This window comes from Dysidea avara, chromosome 1 (assembly GCF_963678975.1).
Source record: "Dysidea avara chromosome 1, odDysAvar1.4, whole genome shotgun sequence".
Taxonomy (NCBI): domain Eukaryota; kingdom Metazoa; phylum Porifera; class Demospongiae; order Dictyoceratida; family Dysideidae; genus Dysidea; species Dysidea avara.
This window is the reverse complement of record NC_089272.1, coordinates 64,672,649-64,685,408: the sequence shown is the minus strand read 5'-3', so window position 1 is coordinate 64,685,408 and position 12,760 is coordinate 64,672,649.

Genomic DNA, 12,760 nt, shown 5'->3' with positions numbered 1-12,760 from the left:
AATAAACGGAGTATGCGGAGTTATGCCACGTGATTTCACAGTGGCAGACCAAGGAAACCGCAAGTTATATTACAATAAATTCTCCCATTAAGGAAGTTCCATCTACCAAATATCTAGGGGTCACCATCGACAACAAGCTTACCTTCAATGACCATATCCAAACAATCACCAATAAAGCTAACCAAATCAATGCCTTTATTTACAGAAACCTGCGCCACTGTCCAAGCACTGTGAAATGTAACTGCTACAGAAGTATGGTCAGGCCAGTGCTTGAATATGCATCATCTGTATGGGATCCCCATACCTTAAATAATATTAATAGAACTGAAGCAGTACAGAGAAGAGCGGCCAGATTTTGCCTAAATGAGTTTTCAAGTTACTCTAGTGTTACTATCATGCTAAGCACACTTAACTTACCTCCTTTACAACAAAGAAGAGAGAGAGCTAAACTTATAATGATGTATAAAATTATTAATGATCTTATTGATATCCCCAAAGAGTACTTTACCCCTAATGATTCGCGATTAAGAAAAGGATACTACAGGCAACTGACAACAAACATTGACTCGTATAAAATTTCCTTTTCCCCCTCTGCAATTAAACTTTGGAACCCCCTTCCCCCCTATATAATTAATTCCCCTTCCCTGGATAATTTTTGTAACAACTTAAGTAATTATATCTGTGCATTATAATCATTTGTGATTTCTGCACAGTAAAAACAAATAATAATATAATAACCGGAATCAGGAACGGAACGGAACGATCACTCTGATACTGACGCACACTAGTTTTTTTTTTTTTTACTAACCCGGGCTTGATGGACTGCCCTTGCCTACCATCCGCAGCACAAAGGCACGTGCTGGACACTAGTTGTATGAAGGTAAGTTTTCGAGCGAGCGTCCCGGCGAAGCCGGTGCTATTTTTTTTTTTTTTTTGGACGAGGTTTTGACCGGCTTAGAAAATATTTATTTATTTATTTATTAATACTTTACAGGACTGTACAGATCAATAAACAAAATTAAACAATAGAGTTTAAATTAAACAATAGAGTTTAAATTAAACAATAGAGTTTAAATGATTAAATTACAGACCTGAAAGTCTACCAGTGTTTTGCACTCGGTGACTGGTAGCCATAATGCACCTATCAATATTAAGCCCCACTATACCCCCCTCCCAGGCGTACATGGGGGAATGGTGGGGGATTTGATCCAATTTGACCTTAAAAATCGCCCCACTAGTGGAGCATTTGACTGTTCAAAAATTTAGCACTTGCTTGACTTTATAAGCTATGCACCTCCTGTAAGAATAACCTACTTTCCCAAACTACACTAGCTACGTGGGATTTGACTACTCGTCATGCCCCACGGGTGGGGAATTTGATTTTTGAAAAAGTCAATTCCCCACCTTTAATAATAATAATAATATGTTGTTACTGTGCAGAAATCACAAATGATTATAATGCACAGATATAATTACTTAAGTTGTTACAAAAATTATCCAGGGAAGGGGAATTAATTATATAGGGGGGAAGGGGGTTCCAAAGTTTAATTGCAGAGGGGAAAAAGGAAAATTTATACGAGTCAATGTTTGTCGTCAGTTGCCTGTAGTATAGGTGCATAATTAATTTGACATACAAAACACAGAAATAAACGGTTATAGTATGCGGTATAGAATTTGGTTGTGCCGCGTGACGTGTTAAGATGTTGGCAGAGATTGATTGACACGGGTGGGAGTAGGTCCATGGCCAGTCAGCAGTTGATGATGATGATGATTGCAATTGTTCAAGGTATATATGGCACTGTTAAATGCGAGGCTGAATATTAAACCCGGTTTTCCCATGGCTTTGCCATCACACTCCACCACTACTGAGATTCAACATCGAGCTGCTCGATCGTTTCGTCTTAAATAAGCCTTGGAACAGACACCACCGTGACAGTATCACAGACATGTTAAATGAACTAAATTGGTCATCTTTACAAGAACGCAGAAAGCAAGCACGCCTCATCCTATTGTACAAGATAGTTAATCATTTATTATTGGTCCCAAATCGCTGTCTGCCATCATTAAATCAAACTGCTACCAGAGCCCATCATGATCAGAAATTTAATCATATACAATCTTCAGTAAACACGTATCTCTATTCATTCCTACCCAGAACTATTCCCCATTGGAACGATCTATGTATCCCAAATCTATCTACCATTGATCTTGAAACATTTAAACAATCAACTACTCCTACTTTATAACTGTAACTTAGCACCTATTGTATTTATTGTAACTTTGCACTCACTGTAATGTAGTACTCATTGTAATTCTAGCACTTATTGTAACTTACCACTTACTGTAATTTAGCACTAGTTGTAACCTAGCACCTATTGTAACTTAGCACTTATTGTAACTTAGTACTAATCATTATTGTAACCTAAATTATAGGCACTTATGTTATTGTAACTTAAACTAGGCACTTATGTGTACGTACCTTGTACATTAGCGTAAAAACCCTGTTGGGTGTTTGCTAATCAATAAATAAATAAATAAATAAATAAGACTGGTAAAGTGCTGGGCTCCAATCATATAAAGGGAATCGATAATGGGAGCACAGCGACCCTCAGGTATTGCCAGCAAGGTCAAGTGCTCCAAAAGTCATAATAATGGTCATACGATAGACCTCACTCCATTCAAACTGGTCACAGTGGACCTGAATAAAGAAAACTGGTGGAACTTCTAATCCCGCTACCATAAGACTGACATTGATCATCAACTTGTCATCTGATAACACGTGATGTTGAATCAGCCTACATACTCTGAGGGTTGCCTTGCGTTTGGAATCCTCAAGTGATTTTTTCAGTAGCTGGTAATTTCCAGCTTTGACAGCCAGTGCTGGAGGTGGTGGTAAAGGCTAAATCTAGTCCTACCACAGCCCTGTTCTTTCATGAGCCACACTAGATCATTTGTTACTGTCCGTAGAGCCTCGCCCATTTATCAATGAGTATATTGCAGTCTTATTTACCTGCAAACTTACATGGAGCCATGCCCACTAATCGTATGCAAATTCCTCAACTAGTTTTGTAGCAGGCAGCTTCTGTTGTGAGCCTTGCATTAATACATGTAGCTATGCTAATTTATCAATATCAAGGTATGTTTACCCACAAAACCATACTTGGCTTATCAAAACTGATGCCAACAGCTAATATCAAAGCTTGGACTGCCCTGTCACAAAATGTAAAATAGTGCAATTCTTGTAGCTTCTTTTCAATATTAAGTGTAAAGCTGGCTGTCCTTGTGAAGGAGGTGGATACATACACTGCATGATAACTGTAATATTGGGAAGAGAATTCTACTGTAACAGTCTATCTTGGCCTCTTGTTAACTTTTTAATTGAATTTTTAAATGCCCAGTAACTATGTCAAAAAGTGGGAAACTTCTATTTATAATTATTAAAATGTAATGAAGAAGAGGCAACAAGGCTTGTTTTCATGTTAGTTACGTATACTCTGTAAACTTTGTACACGTGTTTGTGGTAGGGTCTATGCATATATGTATATTAGTAAGTATCGGTAGTCACTGACATCATCTGAACTACTGGTATTGACTTCTGTTATATTTCACTGTCTAGGAAAACTAGTCTTATTGCCTAATTGCAAGTATTGAGAAATGCCAGTTGTACTGTATCTCAAAGCTTTGCTAACCACGTTTTACACCAATTCTTTACCTTCCTTGCAGTGCACCCACTGTAGCCAACACTAGTTGTTTTACATAATTTTGACTAACAGCCAAGCTTCAATAGGGGTGGTGGAGGTGAGAGCAAAAGGTTGTTTACAAAATGAGAGAATAATGTGTAGGGATGAATTAGACGTGGTTATGGACCAATCAGGGCTAAAATGAAAGGAAATTTGCATCACAGATCTTATTAGGATTTGGAAACACTAAGTCAAGCCTGGCTGTCTCTGACAGTAGTGTGTTCATGTAGCTTTTGTGGTGAAAAATCAAACCTACTTTCATGGGCAGCAAGAATAGTTTTCCCAGGTTCAGTTATGCACAATAACTTTAAGTGACTTTTAAACATATTACTATAAATACAGTAATATGTGCATTGATGCTATATGCATATCTCTTATTTTTAGAAGACCTGGAGTATGGTAATAATACCATACGTAGACAATATTATAGGAATTCACAATTCCCATAGGAACCAATAGTTTAATGTATGGGGAATCCTCTATTTTGCTTCTTATGAATTTGCCTTGAAAATATCCTTTTCAATTGGTGTTATGAAATCATGGTGGAACCCAGCCAGTTTGTCTCAAATTTCATCACAACGGTCACCCAGGCCCCAGGCGTGGTACCAATAAGTTTTTGTGGCAAGGACCACGACAAGGCACAAGACAAGTCAAACTCATAATGGAGGATTGTCCATGGTTACGTCACCATTGTGAATTCCTATTAATGAAGCACAGTAATAGCATGCTTTATGGGTTAATTTTAATACAGTTATTAAAGTTAATTATACTTGTACACTACTTAGAGGTGGGTTACCAACATCACAAGACCAGAAAAGTGTACATGTGTAATGTGACCGGACCTGCAAAATACCTAGGGCATCTGAGCGCATAAAATAGGCCTATATCCCCACTTCCATTTACAACTTTTTGTGTCGATTTTCTATGATCTTGACATTTTCAGCAGTTACTAAGCAATTAATTGGTTTTATAATACAAGTTGCAGAATGCAACCATTGTGTTCCAGTAATTAGATACGTCCTGTTGTGTGATGATGTGTACATAGTTTGTGCCCACAGTCGCTATTCTTGTAGGCCTGTTCACATTATGTAATGTACTTGGTAATGAAATACAAGTGTGCATTTCTATGTACAGTCCCTTACCCACATTCTGTAGCCAAGAGGTCTGCAACTTGAAAAAAAGTCATGTCAATACTTTGGCAAGGTTTCAAATGTTACCCAAAGTACTGTATGGCTCCAAATTTTCGTAATTTAATTTTTTTGTGAAAGTGATCAAGTTTGAATCCACCAAAAGTTTTGTAAAATAAATTTGTAACATTGTAACTCTTTGTCACATGTGGAGTGCATTAGGTTTACGGTTTCTGTCATGCATGGATGAGATTCAAAACATATGGAAGCATGATGTACAGTGATGCTAGCTACTGGAAGAGTTTATAAGGCAAATTTTGACTCATGTGTGAGAGGCTTCCAGGTATGCCAAGATGAATGGATGATGCTGGTGAGAGGTAAAATACTCCCTTATACTCAGAAACACTCACAATATTTTGCTTTAAAGGATATGAAAGCTGGTATAGCTGTATATGAAGTACTGATACAAACTCTTCATTTCATCTTGAGCATTGTCTCACACACAATACTGAATTAATCGGTGCACAACCAATTTTTGTAAGGTTGCTATAGTTATGAAAATTTTCAACTACAAAAATTTGGAGCCATACAGTATGTGGAATCACATGATACTTAGTATGTGGAAAATTGTCACGAGATAAGATTTACAAATCTCTGTGAGATTTCAAGAGTTGCAATTGTGGCATGCTACACTGTGAGTCCCCACATTATATATATATATATATATATATATATCTTGTTTGTTGGCTGTGAAATGGCAGACATCTCAGTAAGCTGTCCATTGTTTAGCCAGATCAAACTCTTTGTGTGTCCATTTTGCTTGTGTTTATTTTTAGAATTACAATATTGTTGTAAAATCTCAATGATGTGATCAAGACTTCTATCACTACTAAACAACATGCACTATTATTGAAATATGACAATATGTACACGTGTCAAAATGTAGCGTCAGTGACAAAGTTGACAGCTTGACTAGGTTTGTGTTCTGCTCCATGTATGTAGCTCTGGAAGAAAATGACACACTTTTTGTTATCATCTTTAAAGGAATTGGAACCTCATTAATATGGCCATCTTTGGGACTAAAACCATTTTCAGTGAAGATAATGAATTTAATCAGTAAAGACAAAATAATGAGGCCATGAAGTACACCTTAGCTATGTATAATATTTAACATTTGTTTATTGTATTGTAAGATATGTATTATATTATACATATGTACGCATGCGGGTGATGTAATGCATGTGTGTGCACATGAAGACCCACCCAGTTTTGAATAATAATAGAGGGCTGTTGCTAAGGCCTCAGTGTAGGCTGAAAGAGGAGTGGTAGCTAATGAAGAGTAAAGCCGTGAGGTTTAACATTTGTTACATATGTTTGGGACCTACTGGAAATGGTCACTATAATGAAGTAGTGTTACTAATGAGCCGGGTCATGAAGCACACCTTAACTATGTTTGGAACCAACCTACGATGGTCACTGTAATGAGGTTCTCTTATTAATGAAGTCATGTACAGGTTTGGAACCAACTTAACATGGTCAGTGTACAATGATATTAACTATATGGAACAGGTAACTGAGTAGTGCATGACCATCCCTAATCAATGCATAACTCAAATCACAAACTTATACCTTCATTTCACAAAATATATATGGAGCAGGCCACATGTTTCACCACACATGCAGACATGTACACACACACACACACGCACGCACACACATATATACTGTAGTTAACTAGTTATGTATGGTGGCATGATTGTGTTCCAATTAAACCAGACCCCATTAAAGCATGCTTATCAAGTACACTGCTTACTACAGTGTATCAAACACTTGTCAAGCACAAACCAACACAGCTAGTTTTCTCCACCATAAATAGCATGATGGTCGTGACCATTCTTTACTGATCTCTTGCACATCCTCAGGGTTTCCATTTATATTTGTAGTCTAATAAATTAGTTAAATTGTTTAGAAAATATGTCATTTTCATTGGTGCTGGCACACAGCACCCATGGGAATCACCTCACAGTATATTTACACTGTAAAAGCCACTATTACAGAGGGGACATTTCTTTCATTTTGTCTGGTATTATCACTTAATGCTATAAATAGTAACTAAATTTTCACAAGTCTTCACATACAATTGATTTAGGTTGTGGACTTCACCCAGTTACATAGTCCCACTATATCTAGTACTGTATGGTGGACTTCACCCAGTTACATAGTCCCACTATATCTAGTACTGTATGGTGGACTTCACCCAGTTACATAGTCCCACTATATCTAGTACTGTATGGTGGACTTCACCCAGTTACATAGTCCCACTATATCTAGTACTGTATGGTGGACTTCACCCAGTTACATAGTCCCACTATATCTAGTACTGTATGGTGGACTTCACCCAGTTACATAGTCCCACTATATCTAGTACTGTATGGTGGACTTCACCCAGTTACATAGTCCCACTATATCTAGTACTGTATGGTGGACTTCACCCAGTTACATAGTCCCACTATATCTAGTACTGTATGGTGGACTTCACCCAGTTACATAGTCCCACTATATCTAGTACTGTATGGTGGGCTTCACCCAGTTACATAGTCCCACTATATCTGGTACTGTATGGTGGGCTTTTTTCGAGGGGGAAATATTTTGCAAATCACTGCCATCTGAAATTTCAAAATATTTTGCTTCTACAGGATACATTAGTGCAATGCCACTTTGATCAAGCTACAAATTCGAGGTGGAAAACCTTTGCAGATAGCTGCCAATCTGCAAAAAAATTTTCCCCTTGAAAAAAACCCTGCTATACACATGGTATTTGTGTAGACAATGGGAATAGATTTCATATGGCAGAGAGCAGCAGTGTTTTGCAATCTTGCTGTTTGTAAATGTTACTGGGTCTGGAAAACTAGTCTTATCACCTGGCCATTGAACACAAAGCTTATTGCCCATTTAATACAAAGTTTTATGAATGCATTGTCAGTCACAGTCAACCAGAGTAAAGTGGTCTGCTTTTGGTAGCTGCTTTTTCAAGCACAGTGGCAAGTCATACACACAGTCTGGAATCTTTGCTACTGCTGGTACCACAGAAATCGGATGCTAGTTGCTATATTTTTTGCATCTCCACCTTTATGTCACGTTTGAACATTTCCATGCTAAAGGATTGGTATCAAGAGACTTATTATATTAATTTTTTTTATAAATGTCAGTGGGATAGCAATCTGTAATCTTTTTGTGAGAAGAGAGCTGGGATACCATTTGGACCAGCGTTATGTTACATGTATAAAGCCCATAATACCTCTGAGGGAAAAATATGTTGGAACTGAAAGGTAGAGGAAGAATGAGCAAAACCTGACAAAGAAACTGGAGGCTTATAAGAACAAGCAAATTGATGATCTGTTGATACAGCAACAGTACAAAAAAATTTGATACTGTTAAGGGATAGGTCTGGATCCAATGATGATTTGTGAACCAGTGGTCATCAACCAACCACTGTATTTACCTCTTTCCATAGAGTAGCTGTGAATTAAGGAAAATGACAGGACTTGAAAAGTAGCTGCTTAAGATAATACAATTTAGCTATATATGTGAATCATAGTCTTTTAAGGTACCTGTAGTGGAGGCTATCTATTACCAATTGCAAAGTATGGTATTATCTATCCTTGACAACACATCAATCATTTGGTCACCCAGAAAACATTCAACCCTAGAATCTATGCAAAGGAGGTGTGTATATTCAACATGCTTACTAATCTTGTCTAGAGTGGAATGAACATGAATATTTACTAATGTTATAATATGAGTAAATCACTACCTAGTAGACATTGACATTTTACTGCCACTGTAATCACTGTACATGGGAATCCAAATTCTTACAATTATTTGTAAGAATTTATGCAAATTGTGTCAAAATAAGCATTAAAATACAAATTTATGGGTTTATACACAGTCAGTCCTTGTTCATTTGCTTCAGCAATTTCTTCTGCTTTTCAACAATCTCTCTACCTTTTTAAATTGTTAAATACATTGTACGGTAGTCCATTAGAACTTTATTGAAATCCTTTTGAAACCATGCACTATTAAAGTATTTTAAATAATTTCGATCTTTCTTGCAATTGAACAAAAGTCAGGACAATAAGATATCCTATATAGTTTCATCAAATGTAGAAACTTTATTCATTAAGAAGGTCATGTAGATGGCTTTTAGTGGCTGTATTTTGGCATATACACTCTTCATATTGGTGTTCCTACTATACAGTGCTATCATACTGTGTAATACTACAGAACTATGTAATAATCCTGTTTAGGACATTTCCATATCACACTGTTTATGATCATCCTCAGTGGTGGTTCAAGAGCTGACATATTGCAGTGCAAATTATGAAAGTCAAGATCAAATCTAGATCAACAGGACTCCAAAATCCCAAAAGACTGGTCAATCATTTAACTAGTAGACAGTTAATACTCCAATAGAGCAGTCAGTACTCTAATAGAGCAGTCAGTACACTAATAGAGCAGTGAGTACTCTAATAGAACAGTCAGTACACTAATAGAGCAGTCAGTACTCTAATAGAGTAGTGAGTACTCTAATAGAGTAGTGAGTACTCTAATAGAGCAGTCAGTACACTAATAATTATAGCTATAATGGTTTTTGAGACTATGCTATGTAAATCATCAGCTACATGCAGTTATAGTTAACATAAACCTGTATCTAATCAAAAACAGCCAAGCTGTAAAAAAAGGTGCGGCCCCCAAAAAGGCCATGGTGAAAAAAGATGTGAAATCCAAGGTGGCGGCCAAGAAATGGCTGTGATGGTAGGTTAATGGTAAAAATTTTAATAACAACAATTCAGGTGAATTTGGTGCCAAGACTAAGCGGCACAAAATTCATCTGAATTGTTGTTATTAAAATTTTTACCATTAACCTACCATCACAGCCATTTCTTGGCCGCCACCTTGGATTTCACATCTTTTTTCACCATGGCCTTTTTTGGGGCCGCACCTTTTTTTACAGCTTGGCTGTTTTTGATTAGATATCACTTCTTTTTGTATTTGTATACTGCAAAGCCGGCCAATGGCTGGCTTTGGGGGTTTTTTAACCCATGTGTTTTTTCTTTACCACAGGAAGAAGAAAAGAACTTAAAAAGAAGATTTTTAATACTTCAATTATTTTTGATTTTATTAGTAAATATACAAATTATATACATATATTTATTACATGCCCATTATTCCCCACAGGATATTATTTTTCAGCTGATCTCTCTACTGGGTGACTTGAAATGTAGCTGAACTATCTATAAGGTGACCTCTTCTAGCTGATCTCTCTACAGGGTGATTTGTTTCTAGATGAACTCTCTACAGGTGATTTGTTTGCAGCTAAACTCTCTACATGGTGGTTTCTTTGTAGCTGAACTCTCTACACGATGGTTTCTTTGTAGCTGAACTCTCTACAAGGTGACTTCTTCTAGCTGAACTCTCTACAGGGAGATCTTTTTGTAGCTGAACTCTCTACAGGGTGATTTGTTTGCAGCTGAACTCTCTACATGATGGTTTCTTTGTAACTGAACACTCTACAAGGTGACTTCTTCTAGCTGATCTTTCTACAGGGTGCTTTCTTTGTAGCTGAACTCTCTATATGATGGTTTCTTTGTAGCTGAACTCTCTACAAGGTGACTTCTTCTAGCTGAACTCTCTACAGGGTGATCTTTTTGTAGCTGAACTCTCTACAGGGTGATTTGTTTGCAGCTGAACTCTTTACATGATGGTTTCTTTGTAGCTGAACTCTCTACACTCTCTACAGGGTGATTTCTTTGTAGCTGAACTCTATATGATGGTTTCTTTGTAGCTGAACTCTCTACAAGGTGACTTCTTCTAGCTGATCCCTCTACAGGGGGATTTGTTTGTAGCTGAACTCTCAACAAGTGATTTATTTGCAGCTGACCTCTTTATGTGGTGGTTTCTTTGTAGCTGAACTCACTATAAGATGACCTCTTCTAGCTGATCTCTCTCCAGGGTGATGTGTTTCTAGCTGAACTCTCTACTGGTGATTTGTTGCAGTTAAACTCTCTACATAGTGGTTTCTTTGTAGCTGAACTCTTTACAAGGTGACTTCTTCTAGCTGAACTCTCTACAAGGTGATTTCTTTGTAGCTGAACTCTCTACATGATGGTTTCTTTGTAGCTGAACTCTCTACAAGGTGACCTCTTCTAGCTGATCCTTCTACAGGGCGATTTGTTTGTAGTTGAATTCTCTACATGGTGATTTGTTTGAGGCTGAACTCTCTACATGGCGGTTTCTTTGTAGCTGAACTCTCTACACTCTCTACAGGGTGATTTCTTTGTAGCTGAACTCTATATGATGGTTTCTTTGTAGCTGAACTCTCTACAAGGTGACTTCTTCTAGCTGATCCCTCTACAGGGGGATTTGTTTGTAGCTGAACTCTCAACAAGTGATTTATTTGCAGCTGACCTCTTTATGTGGTGGTTTCTTTGTAGCTGAACTCACTATAAGATGACCTCTTCTAGCTGATCTCTCTCCAGGGTGATGTGTTTCTAGCTGAACTCTCTACTGGTGATTTGTTGCAGTTAAACTCTCTACATAGTGGTTTCTTTGTAGCTGAACTCTTTACAAGGTGACTTCTTCTAGCTGAACTCTCTACAAGGTGATTTCTTTGTAGCTGAACTCTCTACATGATGGTTTCTTTGTAGCTGAACTCTCTACAAGGTGACCTCTTCTAGCTGATCCTTCTACAGGGCGATTTGTTTGTAGTTGAATTCTCTACATGGTGATTTGTTTGAGGCTGAACTCTCTACATGGCGGTTTCTTTGTAGCTGAACTCTCTACAAGGTAACTTCTTCTAGCTGATCCCTCTACAGGGCAATTTGTTTGTAGTTGAATTCTCTACACGGTGATTTGTTTGAGGCTGAACTCTCTACATGGCGGTTTCTTTGTAGCTGAACTCTCTACAAGGTGACCTCTTCTAGCTGATCTCTCTACAGGGTGATTTGTTTCTAGCTGAACTCTCTACAGGTTATTTGTTTGCAGCTAAACTCTCTACATGGTGATTTCGTTGTAGCTGAACTCTCTACACGATGGTTTCTTTGTAGCTGAACTCTCTACAAGGTGACTTCTTCTAGCTGAACTCTCTACAGAGTAATTTGTTTGCAGCTTAACTCTCAGAGTCTACATGATGGTTTCTTTGTAGCTGAACTCTCTACAAGGTGACTTCTTCTAGCTGAACTCTCTACAGGGTGATCTTTTTGTAGCTGAACTCTCTACAGTGTGATTTGTTTGCAGCTGAACTCTCTACATGATGGTTTCTTTGTAGCTGAACTCTCTACAAGGTGACCTCTTCTAGCTGATCTCTCTACAGGGTGATTTGTTTCTAGCTGTGTGAACTCTCTACAGGCGATATGTTTGCAGCTGAACTGTCTACATGGTGGTTTCTTTGTACCTGAACTCTCTACAAGGTGACTTGTTTCTCTACAAGGTGACTTCCTCGAGCTGATCTCTCTACAGGTTGATTTGTTTGTAGCTGAACTCTCTACAGGGTGATTTGTTTGCAGCTGAACTCTCTACAAGGTGATTTGTTTGTAGCTGAGCCCTCTACTGGATGGTTTCTTTTGTTACTGAACTTACTACAAGGCAACTTTTTCTAGCTGATCTCTCTACAAGGTGACTTCCTCTAGCTGATCTCTCTATAGGGTGACTTGTATCTAGCTGAACTATCTACAGGATGATCTGTTCATAGTTGAACTCTCTACAGGTTAATTTGTTTGTAGCTGAAACCTCGTTTCAAACTGATCTCACTGTAGCATAACTTCTTTGTAGCTTAACTCTCTACAGAGTGATTTTTTTTTGTAGCTGAACTGTATATAGGGTGATTTGTTTGTA